The sequence below is a fragment of the Bos grunniens genome, chromosome 5 (genome assembly GCF_055505025.1).
Source record: "Bos grunniens cultivar Pamir isolate PY7600 chromosome 5, Bosgru_T2T1.0, whole genome shotgun sequence".
Taxonomy (NCBI): Eukaryota; Metazoa; Chordata; class Mammalia; order Artiodactyla; family Bovidae; genus Bos; species Bos grunniens.
In genome coordinates this window covers 102,243,517-102,260,238 of record NC_141169.1, presented here as the reverse complement: position 1 = coordinate 102,260,238, position 16,722 = coordinate 102,243,517, and the positions used below count along the sequence as shown (strand labels likewise).

The 16,722-nt window shown below is 41.8% G+C and overlaps 1 protein-coding gene and 1 non-coding gene across 3 annotated transcripts in view; one reads left to right on the top strand and one right to left on the bottom strand.

Moving 5' to 3' along the window:
* RIMKLB (ribosomal modification protein rimK like family member B) overlaps positions 1–16,722 on the top strand; it is a 135,080-nt gene that overhangs the window by 27,709 nt on the left and 90,649 nt on the right. The gene's annotated exons all lie outside the window — the stretch shown is intronic.
* On the bottom strand, positions 6,083–6,155 carry TRNAE-UUC (transfer RNA glutamic acid (anticodon UUC)). Its single transcript has one exon. It is a non-coding gene; the product is annotated as a tRNA-Glu (tRNA).

Sequence of the window (16,722 nt, the reverse complement as noted above, 5' to 3'; positions counted from 1 at the left end):
AGCACCAAGTCCTAACCACTGGATTGCCAGGAAACTCCTTAAAATGGTATCTTTAATTTTTAAAACATAATAATAACAATAAACTTAAAAGCATCGTGTGTTCGATTAGCCAAAAGCATCTATTTCTCATTTAATTACACAATAGCTCTGAGTCTCAATGAAGACCGACACTAACTGTTCCTGCTTGGTTGCTGGCCAAGTACACTCAGGACTTAGGACAGAGGTTTTTGCCTCCCAAACCACTGAATTTTTTTTTTTCCTTTGATTGCTTTATAAGAATTGGTAAAAGACTAGATGATTACACCAAAGGATAATTTTTTTTTTTTTTTTATCTTATATATTGACCTTCCCCCACTACCTCTTTGGAGCAGTCCTTCAGCTATCGGGGAGAAGGCAATGGCAACCCACTCCTGTGTTCTTGCCTGGAGAATCCCAGGGACCGGGGAGCCTGGTGGGCTGCCCTCTATGGGGTCGCAGAGTCGGACACGAATGAAGCGACTTAGCAGCAGCAGCAGTAGCAGCTCAGCTGAGCTGCCGCCTCCTGGGCACCTCATCTTGCCCCAAATAAATATGCAACTCTCAACTTGTACATCTTTAGAGGACAAATGTATTTTTTGTGTGCCTATTCGAAAAATTTAAATTACGTATGTGGCTTACAGTGGGCAGCACTGAGTTGAAGGATAACCAAAGGAAAACAGCCATGCATGTAAATCCTGCAAGTTCTTTAGTAACAGCTTTCTCTCTCTTAACGGTTCCTCCCAAGAATCATCTGAGATAAAAGTCACGTCTCCCCGCTAGAGGAGTAAGACCTCGGTAGCACACTAGGTTCTCTGCACCTCTTGGCTTGCGCGGGAGCGGCGGGGCGGCGGGGGCAGCGGCACCCAAGAGCCTTGCGTAAAGGATAATTTTTGCATACGCTCATCTTTTCCACAGAAGCCATATATTAATTTGAGGTCAGAAGCAGCAGCATCTCAAACAACAAAAAGATTTATTTCATCACACAGAATCAGCCTCTAAGTGACTGCACTGAACTTAGAAAACAGGTTGGGCTTTTCAAATAAGATGCTTTAAGTTCCCTCCTTCATACAAGCTGGTCTAATATTTTTACTTCTCCCTCCTGCGTTCATATGCATTCTATCTGTTCATTCAGTAGACATTCAATACCCACTAGGTGACAGAAGCTGCCAGGTGCCGGTGTTGCAATAGTGAGCCAAGTGGCCAGGGTTCTTGCTCTCTTTCTGCTTCAAGGCTTTAAAAAATCATCTACATGTTAATAATCCTCCCCCTGCCCCAGTCTGTAGTTCTAGCCTGGAACTCTCCCTTGAACTCGAGGCAAGTATGCCCATCTTCCACCTCAGCATCTCCCTCTGGATGTCTGGGCATTTCAAACATGGCTAAAACCGAGCACCTGTTGTCTCTCCCAACGTATAATCCGGTCCTCTTACCTCTTTGTCTCAGTGGCACTCAGAGCCATCCTGGCCATCTTCTTGGTTGCTCTCTTTCTTTTAAATCTTGTGCCCGAATCCTGTTAACTCTCCTTTCAGAATAAATCCAGACCCTGACCACTTGTCACCACCTCCAGATCTAAGCATCCTGAAAAATTATATTCAGCCGCTCAACTGGCCTTCCTGCCACCACCTTTCTTCAGTTACAGTCTATTCTTACAGCAATCAGAGTAATTCTTGGGGCAGGGTGGGGGATATACATATATATATATATATATATATATATATATATTTATTAAGATTTATTTTCCTTTTTGGCTGCATGGCATGCAGGATCTTAACTCCCTTACCAAGAACTGAGCCCATGCCCCCTGCATTGGAAGTGTGGAGTCTTAACCACGGGGCCACCTGAGAAGTCCTATTTTTGAAATATTTTCGATCATGTCACTCTGCTGTCAATTCTCCCTGACCCCTCTTTTTCTCAGTAAGAAGTCAACATCTTTACAAATGGCTCCCCAGACCCTCTGCCCGGCCCTCTGCGCCTGCCTTACCGCTCTCCTTGCTCTGCACAAGGAACACACAGGCATCAGCCTCTGCATTTGCTTGTCCCTCTATCTGGAATAAGCTTCCTCTTACTATCATTACTGCTTGGTCCTTTGTCTTTACTCAGATACTCCTTGTATCGAGTTGAGACTTTTTCTCGTCTCATATCTAAAATGTCCACTATATCCCATCACCCTGACCTTTCTCTTTCCACTTCCTTAACATATATTTTTATTTAGCACTTATAACTTCAAATACGAAATTGTCTATGTTCACTGAGTCTTAGGTCCATGAGAGGTTGGTTCCTCTGCAGGGATTCTGCTGGTGGTGGTCTAGTGGTTAGCAGGCTTCCCAGGTAGCACTAGTGATAAAGAACCCTCTTGCTAATGCTGGAGATATCCCTGAGTGGGGAAGATCCCCTGGAGAAGGGCATGGCAACCCACTCCAGTATTCTTGTCTGGAGAATCCCATGGACAGAGGTGCCTGGTGGGCCACAGTCCATAGGGTCGCAAAGAGTTGGACACGACTGAGAGACTTATCACGCATGCACACCAGTGATTACCACTCCATGCTTTCACTGCCAAGCTCGCTGGTTCAATTCTTGGTTTAGTTTCCTCTAATTGAGCGAATTAAGATCCCACAGGCAGTGTGTCATGACCCCCCAAAATAGAAAAAAAAAAAAAATTTCTCTGCAGAGGCCAAGGTGGGATCATCCAAGGGCGTGTAAAATCTGATCCTCTTGTTTCCTCAGATATGAGTAGTATCTTTACTATATTATCAACTGATTGTCTAGAGAGTGACATGCACCCACATCCTTCCAAAAGAAGTTTAAATATTAATTCTCAGAGATGGTAACATGACAAAATCTGAAAATTAGAAAAAAATTTCCCAACTTACCCCAGTGGGAAGCTCAGTTCCTGATACTGATGGTGGGAACTTGACGTGATCTGACAATGCTGATGAGCTCCTTTTGTATATTCTCTCTCTTCAAATTATGCCCTTTTGTTCCAGGCAGAAATAGGAAAACAGACTGGCTGCTGATGCACCTGCTTTGTTTCTGTTTAGTTTTGGATTGGTTTCTGGGATTCTAACTTTTTTTCCCCCTTTGGCTGCACTGCAGATCATGTGAGATCTTAGTTCCCTGACCAGGGATCAAACCTGTACCTTCTGCAGTGGAAACATAGAGTCTTAATCACTGGACCCCAGGGAAGTCCCTCTAACTATTTTAAAAGGCATAATTCAGTGGTATTAACTACATTCACAATGTGCAGCCATCAAAAACCTTTTTCATGACCCCCCAAAAAAACCCATAATCATTAAACAGTAACTCACCATTCCCCCTGGCCGTCTCTGGTAATCTTATATGGATATGATGATTGTAAACACTCGTAAGTGGAAACATATAATCTTTGTCCTTTTGTGTCTGCCTTATTTCACTTTTCATAATGTTTTCAAGATTGATCCATGTTAGAGCATGCATCAGAATTTCATTCCTTTTTATGATCTGCCTTACTTCAAAGCTCATGCAATGCTATCTTGCTGGTAAAATCAACCTTGCAGATCTTAGTCAGATTGACCATATCCGTTTAGAAATCTTCATCAGAGCTGCAGAGAAGAGTCTTCCCCCCGATATTGACTGTGTCGTTAGAATTGGGTTTGGCTGTGTATGTCAGACAGACTCAATAAATTGCTTGTGCAAGATATGATTTCTTTTGCACATAAAAATGTAGACAGTTGGTCTAGCAAGTAATTAAATCTAACCCTAACTGAAGCGTGGATTTTGGAGCTCTTTGTTTTGTTGAAAGAGTCTCTGGTGGCCATTTTTTGCCAGAATGTTTCCCCACCTCTCAGTTCAATAATGGGACATGAGTCTCAGCCAAGCAGCAAAGAGAAATAAAACACTGTGTTTTGGGAAGCATATAAGACCAGGCATTGTGGGGAAGAACAGAGAAAGATGGCGATCGTGGTGGCCTTTCACTGCCATGGACCGTTCCACCCCTGGTCAGGGAACTAAGATCCCACAAGCCACCAGTTGTGGCAAAAAAATAAACACAAAATTTTAAAATTTGGGAATTCCCCGGTGGTCCAGTGCTTAAGACTCCATACTCCCAATTCAGGGGGCATAGGTCGATCCCTGGTCAGGGAACTAGGCATGCCTCACAGCTTGGCCAAAATAAGAAAGAAAAAAAGGTGGCAGTCAAGTCCATTCCTCCAGAAGCAGAATTATCCGTTCAGTTCAGTTCAGTTGCTCAGTCATGTCCGGCTGTTTGCGACCCCATGAACTGCAGCATGCCAGGCCTCCCTGTCCATCACCAACTCCCAGAGTTTACTCAAACCCATGTCCATTGAGTCTGTGATGCCATCCAACCATCTTATCCTCTGTCGTCCCCTTCTCCTTCCTCCTTCAATCATTCCCAGCATCAGGGTCCTTTCCAGTGAGTCAGTTCTTCCCATCAGGTGGCCAAAGTATTGGAGTTTCAGCTTCAACATCAGTCGGTTCCTCTGCCTTTTCTAAAACCAGCTTGAACATCTGGAAGTTCACGGTTAACATACTGTTGATGCCTGGCCTGGAGAATTTTGAGCATTACTTTACTAGCCTGTGAGATGAGTGCAATTGTGTGGTAGTTTGAACATTCTTTGACATTGTGTTTCTTTCGGATTGGAATGAAAACTGACCTTTTCCAGTCCCGTGGCCACTGCTGAGTTTTCCAAATTTGCTGGCATATGGAGTGCAGCACTTTCACAGCATCATCTTTTAGGATTTGAAATAGAGCAACTGGAATTCCATCACCTCCACTAGAAGTATCTGTGGATATTTATTTAATTCTATTTCATAAATTAGATTTGATAGGGTTGATGACTGAGCAACTGAACAACAAAAACATCAAAGCATTGGTAGAATCTAATAATGTACAATTCAGTGTACATTTTTATATACTGTCTCTTGTTTTGAAAATCTTACTTTTCAGTGTAGAGATTGCATAAAGAAGATTCTCTCCAACATACACAAATTCAGTACTTGAAAATGAAGGTTGTGGGAGAGGAAAAAAATCTATTGTGTTTGTTTTAATGTTTTACCCCTTTGGAGATAATTCAAAAAGTGCTTTTATAAGTAATTTATAAACAGCATCTTTGAAAACTGAAATTCATTCATTTAATACTTATTGAAGGATTATTATGAGAAAGCATAAGGCTGAGCTTTGAAGGGGAACAATGATGCATATTATAGTTCAAGAAACTTATCTTTCAAGCTTTAAAATAGGTGATCTTAAATGACAACATAAAAGAATTAAGTGTCAATAAAAGACTTGAAATAAAAATGAGAGAATCATTGCATCTCAAAATTGAAGGGACGACTGCCTTGTGCTTCTAAAAACTGGATACACATATCTTCATTGGATACGCATATCTTCATTGGATACGCATATCTTCATGCCTAAATGTGAGTACATGGCAATATAGGGCTTCCCTGGTGACTCAGTGGTAAAGAATCTACCTGCCAGTGCAGGAGACACAGATTTGATCCCTGGGTCAGAAAGATCCCCTGGAGGAGGGCACGGCAACCCACTCCGGGATTCTTGCCTGGAGAATCCTCATGGACAGAGGAGCCTGGCGGGCTATAGTCCTTGGGATCACAAAGAGTCAGACACGACTGAATCAACTTACCATGCACGCATGGAGGCTAAGTCAACATCTGGCAGGCCCACAAGTAAATAGAGCATCGTGTTAACATTAGAGAAAAAACAGATTCCAAAGACATTTCAGCCCAACATGTGGCTGGTTTAAGATGCTCAGCATTCCTTATTTTACTTCTCTTTTATAGGAAAGTTTAATGGGAAAACACTTTGAGGAACAATGGAAAAACACATTGAGGAACAATGATTCCATGATTCTCTGTAGAAAATTCTTGGTAAAGCGTCCCATACAGTGGTCTCTTTACCTCTTATTTAATCCTAGTAACAGGATACCACTGCCCACTTAGTATGATGAAGTCAGAGGAAGAAAAGAATTCACAATCTATTGCTTCACAATAGACTGATTTCCTTTTTTTTTTTTTCTTTTTTGGCCAAGTGATTTGGCTTGTGGGATCTTAGTTCCTTGACCAGGGATTGAACCTGGGACCTTGGCAGTGAAAGTGCCAAGTCCTAACCATTGGACTGCCAGGGAATTCCCTAGATTGAGTTCTCAATCAAGATTCTGATGAATGGATAGAATTTTAATAGAGTACAGAGCAGATGGACTTCCCTGATGGCCCAGTGGTTCTACCCTTCCAATGCAGAGAGCATGGGCTCAATCCCTGGTTGGGGAACTAGGATCTCACATGCCTTGTGGCCAAAAAAAGGGGGAAAAAAACGTACAGAGCAGAGAATTTCTGGAGGATAGTCTGAAATCTTGGGTCCTGGGTCTGTACCTTTCACTTATGAAGCACATGACATTGGGAAAGAATTCTTCACAAAGTCATTCCAAGGATCTGCTTAGCTTTACTGTGTGTGAAAGCTTAGTATCTGGAATACATGAATATGTTTGATAAAATTTCTCATCCTCTCTCCAAGTTGGCAGAAACAACATGAGCAAACACAGAGCTTTGACATGTGCTTCATATGTTTTAGCCACGATGATAGCTTATTCTGGTATGAGTGATGGCTTGTAAGAAAACAATGATGACAGATAAAAATGAAATGTCAAATTCAAGAGGAGATAGCAGCATTGATTCCAAAGAGATATTTTTATATGTGGAGGTGGAAGTATGTGAGGGTGTTTCAGTATAATGCCCCTGTTATCAAAATGTTTCTTAATTTGTGTGCCACATTAAACAGCAGTATCTCTCAAAGTTTGTCAACTGGAGGAAAAAAAATGTTCAAATCTATTTTTAAGTAAATTTGGTGATATAATTATCTATGGTTGGTAAAAGGTTTTTTGTTTGTTGAGGATTTGAGCTCAGTTAAAGAGTTAATTTTATTTTAAAGGAACATAGACTTTGAATAACAATTTTCTGGGCATGTTTAACTAACCTAATTGAGAAAACCATGGTGCTGTTTAATTGTAAATAAACTGATGTAAGATTGGACCAATACTTGATGTGTACAAGTTTAGTATGTAGGGTTTTTGTGCTTTTAAAAAACAAGTTCAGTTTTTCTCTTTTAAAAAAATGAGATGTCATTCATATTCATATAAGCTTCTTAAGAAATGCTTTCTAACAAATGGAGAGTTAAATAGCTTGCATAATGGCTGTAAGAATTATTTTAGAAGCCTGACTCATCCAGCATTAGAAAATAACCTTATTTCTCAGAAAGTTATAGTACCTGCTCACCTTTCTTCTATTAAAGGAGAAAAAAAAGTACATCTCTTATCATGACAGTAGCATTTTTCATTCCTGGAGATTTGGAGTTAGTGAGATTAACAAAAAATGGGGTTTCCTTCAGGTATTTTTAAAAGTTATTTTCCTTACTAACTACCCTCTTCCCTCACCAACTTCTCTTAAAAAGTCGGAAACCACAGGACTACCTGGCTAGGTTATTTTTAACGGAAACAACATGACTTGGAAATTGTGCCTCTGGTGGCTGAGTTGTCCTGGACATCTGGGCTTCACCACCAACTGGACTTTCATGAGAAACACAAGCTGGGGTTTCGTTATGGCCAGAAGTCCCCCTGGTAGTTCTCCAGGGCACGCATTCCTGTGTCTGAGAGATGAGATGCTCAGACAATGACTCCCTAGACCACTATTTTTGGACACCAGGTAGATTGTTCAATATGATACTTTGTTGTTTTTGAAAAGAGCCCAAAAAGGTTTCCGCGTGGGTTAAAGTGTGGTCTTGGAGTGCTTCAACTTCTGCATTTCCCAATTTTTGTTTTTCTCACTTTACTGCCAGCCATATTACTGAATTTCTCTGGGGTATGAAAAAGTTGAGGGACATATACAGGAATTACTCACTCAGTCTCTGCTGTGCAGCTGCCCAGAACTTACTGAGGTTGAAAGAACACAGAAGCATTCATCAAAAGCCTGGGGCTGGCCAAAGGTCTAAAAAAAGTTATTTTTGATAGGAACATTAACTAAAGCTTCATTGATCACGCATATACAAGAAAGAGTGAAAAGTTAGGTTTTTGTAATCAAAGACAGGAAGACTTAAGTTCTGTCTCCATCATTTCTTAGTGAACTGTCTTTGTGGGTTGCCTGCTGCCATATGTTATACTTGCCCCATGTATAAAATGTGAATAAATAATAATAATAACTAACAATTTTTGTGCACTTTATGATAGGCTCTGTGTAAGCAAGTTGCACATATTATCTCATTTAAGTCGAAGAGGTAGAAACTATTATCCCAATTTTCAGATGTGAACATTGAGGGCCAAAGAGTTGAAATGCTTATCTTAAGACTGTGGAAAGTAATTTTTAAGAATAAGTTATTTACTGTTGACTGTATTGGGTCTTTGTTGCTGCAGTCTTTCTCTAGTTGCGGCAAGCAGGGGCTGCTCTCTGGTTGCGGTGAGAGGGCTTCTTGTTGCAGTGCTTCTCTTGTTGTGGAGCACGGAGCACCAGCTATAGGTGTGTGGGCTCAGTAGTTGTGGCTCCTGGACTGTAGAGCGTGGGCTCAATACTTGTGGCCCATGGGCTTAGTTACTTTGCAGCATGCGGGATCTTTCCGGACCAGGGATCAACCCGTGTCTCCTGCACTGGCAGGTGGATTCTTTACCACTGAGCCACCAGGAAAGCCCTCGTTAAAAGTAATTTAAATAAGAGGTTCTGCATGTGGTCTAGTGCATGGAAGGTATTCTATAAACAACAACTGTTTTGATAAAATAGTATCTTATAGAAGCTGAAAGTATTAAGAAGATCAGATACCTTAAAAACATAAATTATGATCATCAAAGTAATCTGCTCCCATGGTTCAAAGTTTTCTGATAATAATAAAATGTGAGTAATAAAATACTTTTTTTAAGTAATAAAATGTGAGTAATTTTGAGGTTCTCATACTCCGAGAAAGTGTATAAAATTGCATATTCCAGTGTTTAATTCCTACAGATTTTGGAGTCATTCTGGAGTACAGCCCAGTACTCTGCTTTTTTGACAAATTCCCATTAATTCCAAGCAGGTGGTTAGTTTTCATTGCCTAGAGGACCTTCAAGGTCTTCCCCAGCTCTAAAATTCTATGATTGTGTGACTTTATGTACTTCTGAAACATTTGTGTGTATCTGTGTGTGTGTTTGCTTGCTTGCTTAATAGACAATTGAAATGCCAGGGGAAATGAGAAGTGCTTCAAATAACGTACAGGTCTTTCTTTCTCTTTGTGGGCATTTGGAAAACCAAATTCCATATTATTTGTATGCTCAGTGATGCAGTATAAAGGATGATGTGATTTCATTGACTGGTAGAGATAATTTTGATTAAAAATAGCTCTAAAATGAATAAGGGATAGGTCCTGAAGCAAGGATAGCAAATTAAATGTTACTTGTAGAATCGCTATTCTCTACTCTTTCTGACTACTCACCAACAGTCATTGGTATCAGATCATCCTCTCTTTAGGAAGTCCTGGCATCATATTGGCACATTCTTTCTCCTCAGTTCTCACCTTTTTTGAGGGTCTGTAGTGATCATTGCCTTATAATAGTCATTCCATCGCTACTAATTAGATCACACTGCTTCTTGATTTAACTAATTTCAGGATCTTAGGAAGTTGAGAAGCATTTATTTGACATCAACAGCCCCAGATTCCTTAGTGTGTGAACCAGGTTTCCTCCTCCTTCAAGATCCCCTTGTTTTTCCTCTCCCCCAACCCATCCTCACGTGGACTAAATATACCATCAGGAGGTCTTCACTTTGTTACGGAAGGCAGGAATTGTCAACTTGGCATAGTTAGAAAGTCATTCAGTGCACTCAGCGCTTTGCTGACATTGAACATGGTTCTGCTACTCAAATGTCCTGGTTACTGATTGCTTTATTTCATTATTTCATTATTTTTAATTTTTATTTTTTGGTTGTGCCAAATGGCATGTGAGATCTTAGTTCCCAGACCAGGGATTGAACCCACATCCCCTGCATTGCCAAGTGGATTCTTAACCACTGGATCACCAGGGAAGTCCCTGTCCTGGTTACTTTAGACCTCCATCCACAGGTTCCTTACAGGAGGTACTGCTACAGCATAAAAAGAAGTAGAAGTTGCTTCTATTAGTCATTTATGTCCCATACGATCACCTTAAAACCTGATGATGGCAGACACAAAAGACCACAGAGTGTATGATTCCATTCTGGATATTACATGAAATATCCAGAATAGATAAATCCAGGGAGGCAGTAAACAGATTGGTGGTTACTCAGGTGCTTGAGGCAGCGGGGAATAGTCATGAATGCTTAATGGTTTAGGATTTTCTTTTTGGGGTGATAAAAACTTTTTGGAAGTAGATAGAGGTGGTAGTTGAACAACAATATATGCACTAAATGTCACTGAATTGTATATTTTTAAATTAATAACTTATGGCTGTGCTGGGTCTTCATTGCTGCTCTCGGGCTTTCCTAACTAGGGAGAACGGAGGATACTACTCTCTGCTTGTGATGTGTGGGCTTCTCACTGCAGTGGCATTTCTTGTTGTGGAGCACAGGCTCTAGAGTGCGGATTCAGTAGTTGTAGGGAAGGGCTTAGTGGCATATGGAATCTTCCTAGACCAGGGATTGAACTCATGTTATCCTGATTTGGCAGACAGATTCTTACCCACCGGACCACCAGGGAAGTCTGAATTGTATACTTTATTTTTATTTATGTGAATTAACCTCATGCGAAGATTTGACTCATTGGAAAAGACTCTGATGCTGGGAGGGATTGGGGGCAGGAGGAAAAGGGGACGACAGAGGGTGAGATGGCTGGATGGCATCACCGACTCGATGGACGTGAGTTTGAGTGCTTAATGGTTTAGGATTTTCTTTTTGGGGTGATAAAAACTTTTTGGAAGTAGGTAGAGGTGTAGTTGAGCAACAATATATGCATGCCCACCAACTCCGGGAGATGGTGATGGACAGGGAGGCCTGGCATGCTTCGATTCATGGGGTCGCAAAGAGTCGGACACGACTGAGCAACTGAACTGAACTGAACACCTAAACAACAAATTTTAAAATCCTGATTAATTCAGAGAAACTTCAAGGATCTGAAGAGCTGGAGAAAACATGGGAGTGATGGGTATCTCTCAGCTGTCAGTATGTGTAAACAGAGGAGAAAGCCCATAACTTTCAAAGGTGATACATTCCCTGGATCAGAGGAGAGTAAAGAACAGGAGTGGGAAATTCAGGTGCACAGAATGGGTACTTACAGGGAATTGAAGGCTGTGAGCCAGGCTGTACAAAAGTATGCATCTCTCTGCCCTGAACAAGAGAAAACAGTCGGTGGTATAAATGAAAGCTCTGCTTTATCTTTGATCAAAAATCAAACCTGGAAAGAGAACAAGAAAACACGCGCTATGGCAGGAGGTGAAAGTAGAAACAAGTTGAGTAACCCACATGACTCATCTGCTTGGTGAAGTCAGGATTGGCAGCCATGAGGGCAAGCTGCAGAGTTTGTGCTCAGAATCACTTTCTCTATTGCCCAAAGAAACCATGATTAAAACTGTTGACTAATCAGCCAACAAACTGGTACTCCATCCTTCTGATAAGAGGAAAAGTATGGCCATCTTGGGCTTTTCTCACTTTCTTCCTTCTAACCAGGCTCATGGTTCACAACCCCTGGCTGTCCCCACAGAATTCCAGAGTGGCGCAGTTCCTGGGTGGTGCATGTGGTGTGTGACACCAAGGGCTGTCTAGATTCGCTCACAAACCTTCTTCAGCAACCAAGGAAATTACTTGTAATTTCTAAACAAGATGTTTCTGAGTTTTCCTTTTGCAACTGAGTGAACATTAATATTAACCTAAGGTTTAGAACTTAGTTCAGGCATGGTTCTGCCATACTTTATCCAGTAAGTAGATGGGTCCCTTCACTTTTATAAACCTTGTTCCCTATCTGAAAAAGAAGAATAATGATCCCTCTGCTGTCCATCTCAAAGGGTAACGCTCAAAATGAAACAATGTTTGTTCAGACAAACAAACACACCCACCCCTAGCCAAGCAGTAGGCTCCATCAGTAAGTGGACTTCTTCCCAAAAGTTCAGCACAGGGAGCCCAGGGCCAGGACATCTCCCAAGGGTGTTGGTCAAGCTGTACAAATTTTTGGCCAGGGAACCAACTCCATCTTCAACCAAGTTGTGCTGAAGAGGCTGTTCATGACTTGCCCCAGCCAGCCGAAGCTTTCCCTTTCTTTTGTGGATGGTCGGGAAGATAAAACTTCCTGGCTGAAAAGACAAGACAGCTGTGGTTACGGGGGTTATGCTGCATGATGCACATGTCCAGGAATAACCCCCAAACTGCACACCTGCCCACACTGCAGGTGTGCACTGCATGGGCACAATCACGGCAAGGGCTGCATTCCCAAGGCCAGAGGTGAGATCATTATTTTTGCCCATTTGGCTCTGGACTCCCTCAGGGGTTGTGGCCCTGTCCTGCCCTCTGGTGCTTGGAAGGGTTGCAAGGTGTCTAGTTGTCCAGTGCTTGGGAATGTCACACAGCCCCGCCCATCCTACCTGCACTCCAATCCTGCAAGTTTGAGCATCAGAGGCTGACCCGCCAGCTGCTACTGCAAAAAGACCCTGCTCTGCCCAAAAGATTTTGGATGCTGAAAAAATCAAATTTAAGTTAGGAAGGTCAAACTGTAGAGAAACTAGCATTGGTGGCATTGTACACCCTTGGCAAGTTTCCATACCTCTCCAGGCAAAGCCTACTCCATCAGGGTCATTTCACTTTGGCCTTCCCTGGTGGCTGAGATAGTAAAGAATCCACCTGCCATGCAGGAGATCCGGGTTTGGTCATTGGGTCAGGAAGATCTCCTAGAGGAGGGCAAGGCAACCCACTCCAGTATTCTTGCCTGGAGAATCCCATGGACAGAGGGGCCTGGTGAGCTACAGTCCATGTCGTCACAGAGTCAAACACAACTGAGCCACTAACACACCCGTATACAGACACACACCTCAGTTTGTCACAAGGGAAAGAAGAAAGTCAACCTATTCAACGAGAGTTAGGGAGAAGCCAAATGGCTTAACTAGGAAAAAAGTCCCTTACTTTTATTAAATACACTATAGTCTTACAGGGGAAAAACCTTTGAATACATGACCTTGTTAATTCTCAGAAACATTCCTAAGGCAGATGTATTGTGACCAATTTACAGTTATAACTGGTGATTACCTTAGGATCACACAAGGTGAGTGTGACATCAGGACTTACCCAGAAACAAGTATCAATTCTTCTATGCCATTCAAACAAATAGGATGATACAAATACACATTTTATTATACCTAGAACCACACTGATTTAGATTTTAGATGCTCTGTGTTTGGATGGTATAGTTTTTTAGTTTGTTACATGGCAAGAGGGAAATTATAATTTTTTGTGTGTGATTTTATTTATTTGCCTGTTTTTTGGCTCCGCTGGGTCTTCGTTACTGCTTGGGCGTTTCTCTAGTGAGGCCAGTAGGGTCTTCTCTCCAGTTGCATTTGTGGGGTCCTAGGGCATGCGGGCTTCAGTAGTTGCAGCAAGTGGGCCCGTAGTTGCGGCTCGTGGGCTCTGGAGCACAGGCTCAGTAGTTGTAGGGCACTGCTTAGTTCCTCCGAGGCATGTGGGATCTTCCTGTATCAGGGAACCCACGTCTCCTACATTGGCAGATGATTCTTTACTACTGAGCCACCAGGGAAGCACAGAAATTATTCTTGTCTGTTCATTAGAACAAGATTCCTATGAACTGTAAATTACAGTTTTATAGGAATCACAGTATGTGATTTAATTATGAATTATTGTACTTACAATTAATCAATTTATTGCACAAAGACTGGTCTTTTGATCTCAGGTAGCTAATGGCACAGAAAAGAGCATAGTTGTTTAACTCTATCAGATTTTAGCTCACCTTCCAATAAATAATAGGTTTCTCTCAATAACCATTTAAGGAGCTGCCATACATATATATATATTTTTTTTGCCATACATATTTAATATGAGCATTTTTGAAGTAATTTTTATTTTTAGCACTTTGGTTTTAGTGTTCATATTACACATTTTCATAGGCTTATTTGTATGTAGATTATTTTATTTTCCTTTCCCCCTCTGAATTTAACCCATTTTCAAGAATGGTGCTTCTGTACAGTTCTCACTACCCTTCATTGTAGCTCTTGTGTTTGATCTTTTGGGAAAGGACAAAATATTGGGAAAACATACAATGACAGGCTTGATACCTCAATGCCCACCAATCCCATTTTCCTTTAAAATATTTACCTGTACCTGCTCAAAGCCTATCACTATTTTTTTTTTAATTCAAGAAAATTTCTTTTTTGGATGGATTGGGTCTCCGTTGCTGTGCACGGGCTGTCCCTCGTTGCAGCGAGTGGGGTCTACTCTCTAGTCATGCTCAGGCTTCTCATTGTGGTGGCTTCTCCCGTTGAAGAGCATGAGTTTTAGGTGCACCGACTCAGTGGATGCAGCGCACGGGCTTAGATGCTCCACGGCACGTGGGATTTTTCCTGATCAGGGATTGAACCTGTGTCCTCTACATTGGCAGGCGGATTCTCAGCCACTCAATCACCAGGGAATTCCTCTATTACTTTTTATAACGGTTAGGGGAGGAGGTGAATCTCACACACATTTATGAGATCATCCCGAGTTCAGCCCTTACGGATCGGTACAGAACTATGGTAATGTACTCCCAAAAGCTCCACAGTATAGATTTATGGCTGGGTAAACACACAGCAGAAAGGAAAAGAGTGAATGAGAAGAAAGCCGGAGACAGAGAAACGAGCTTAGAACCTGTGGGTTAAGAAAAAGCTAGAATCTTACTGAAAGTGATTGGACAAATTGAAAGAGAAAAAAAAAACCCCGTTATCAGTTATTTTTAAAACCATTGAAGGTTTGAGGTGAAGCGAAGCTCATTTTGTCAACAGGAAGCTATGGTACAGGCTCTACGTTTCTATTTATATAAACAACATTTGCTTTTCCATCTTAGGTTCTGCCCAGAAGTTATCGTCTGACCGCCACTTCTGGCTTTGGTTGACTGGTTTTTAGAAAAAAAAACAAACTGTGACCACCTGTTTCTCTCTCTACCACAGAGAAAGTCAAGTCACTTTCGCTAGTGCTTGGTTAGTGAAAAGTGCTAAGACACACAAGGATTTCAATTTTTATTAGTGTTGTATTTTTTAATTAATTTATTTATTTTTGGCTCTTCTGGGTCTTTGTTGCTGCACGGGCTTTTCTCTGGTTGCAGTGAATGGAAGCGACTCTCTCGTTGCAGTGCATGGGCTTCTCATTTTGGTGGCTTCTCGTTGCAGAGTAAGGGCTCAAGAGTACAGTCTGAAGAGTACAGTCTGAGTAGCTGTGGTACACAGGCTTAGTGACCTCGTGGCATGTGGGATCTTCCCAGATCAGAGATTGAACTCATTATCTCCTACACTGGCAGGCGGATTCTTTACCACTGAGCCACTAGGGAATCCCTGGAGTGTTGTGTTTTTAACCAAATCTTTGTCTCCCAAAGTTTGCCTCCCCAGTGTTCACTCTACCCTGTAAGGTTCCAGATGGGTTGGTATGGAACTCAGATCCTCCACCACACTTCTCCCAGACAGATTTGTGAATTTCCACCTTCTAGCCTCTGGGTTCCCCTTCTCTGGTGTCAATCTCTTGACACTCTGCCATCCCCTACTCCCCCTTCTCTGGTACTCTTCCAACTTCTCTTTCTATTCAGCTGTTATTTTTAGTGTGTTCCAGCTGCTTCTGTACAGAAGGAAGCAAAGTTGCTTGCACCTTCTGATCAGGTGTAAACATCAACTTTCGCCACGAGCGCCAGGCATTGTGGAGGGGGAGGAGTTTGTGGCTGGTAACACATACTGCTTGGGGACATCAAAAGAAAGGTCCAGAAGTGGGGAGACAGCTTTTTGCACCATGAGTCAAATGAATACTCAGAGAAAGTGTGCAAGGAGCTCTTTTTAGCGAGTAGAGTGCACATTTAAATCTCCAGAACTTCTTCATTCAAAGAAGAAAGAGAATTTATTTCAGTCACATGCATGAAATGATGGGGGAAAGTTAGGTTCAGAACAATTTTGGAAAAGAAGACAAGAAGAAAACATGGTTTCTTTTTTTTTTTTAGATGAGGTGTTCAGGCAGCTGAGTCTGTCTGTTCAAGGTGCCAGGAAGAGATAATCATCACTGCCTAATGATACTTTTGCAGGCATGCTCAGTCATTTCCAACTCTTTGCAACACCATGGACTGTAGCCTGCCATGCTCGTCTTGTCGATGAAATTTTTCAGGCAAGAATATTGAAGTGGGTTGCCATTTCCTTCTCCAGGGGATCTTTCCTACCCAGGGATTGAACCCCTGTCTCCTGCATTGGCAGGCAGATTTTTTGCCACTGAACCACCTGGGAAGCCCAATGTTACTTTTACCAAATCTTTTATTTCCAACACTAAATATTCACTGTTTCAGTTCAAAATTTTTTTTCTTTTCGGCCATGCAGCAAGGCTTGCAGGATCTTAGTTGTCCACCAGGGATTGAACCCCGGGCCTTGGCAGTGGAAGTGGACCCCCAAGAATTCCCCCAAATAACTTTTTTTCATCAGAATAGAAGTTCCTTGCTTAAGAAGGTTGTCATTTGTGTTCACCTTGAAAAGAATAATATTAATACCATAAAGA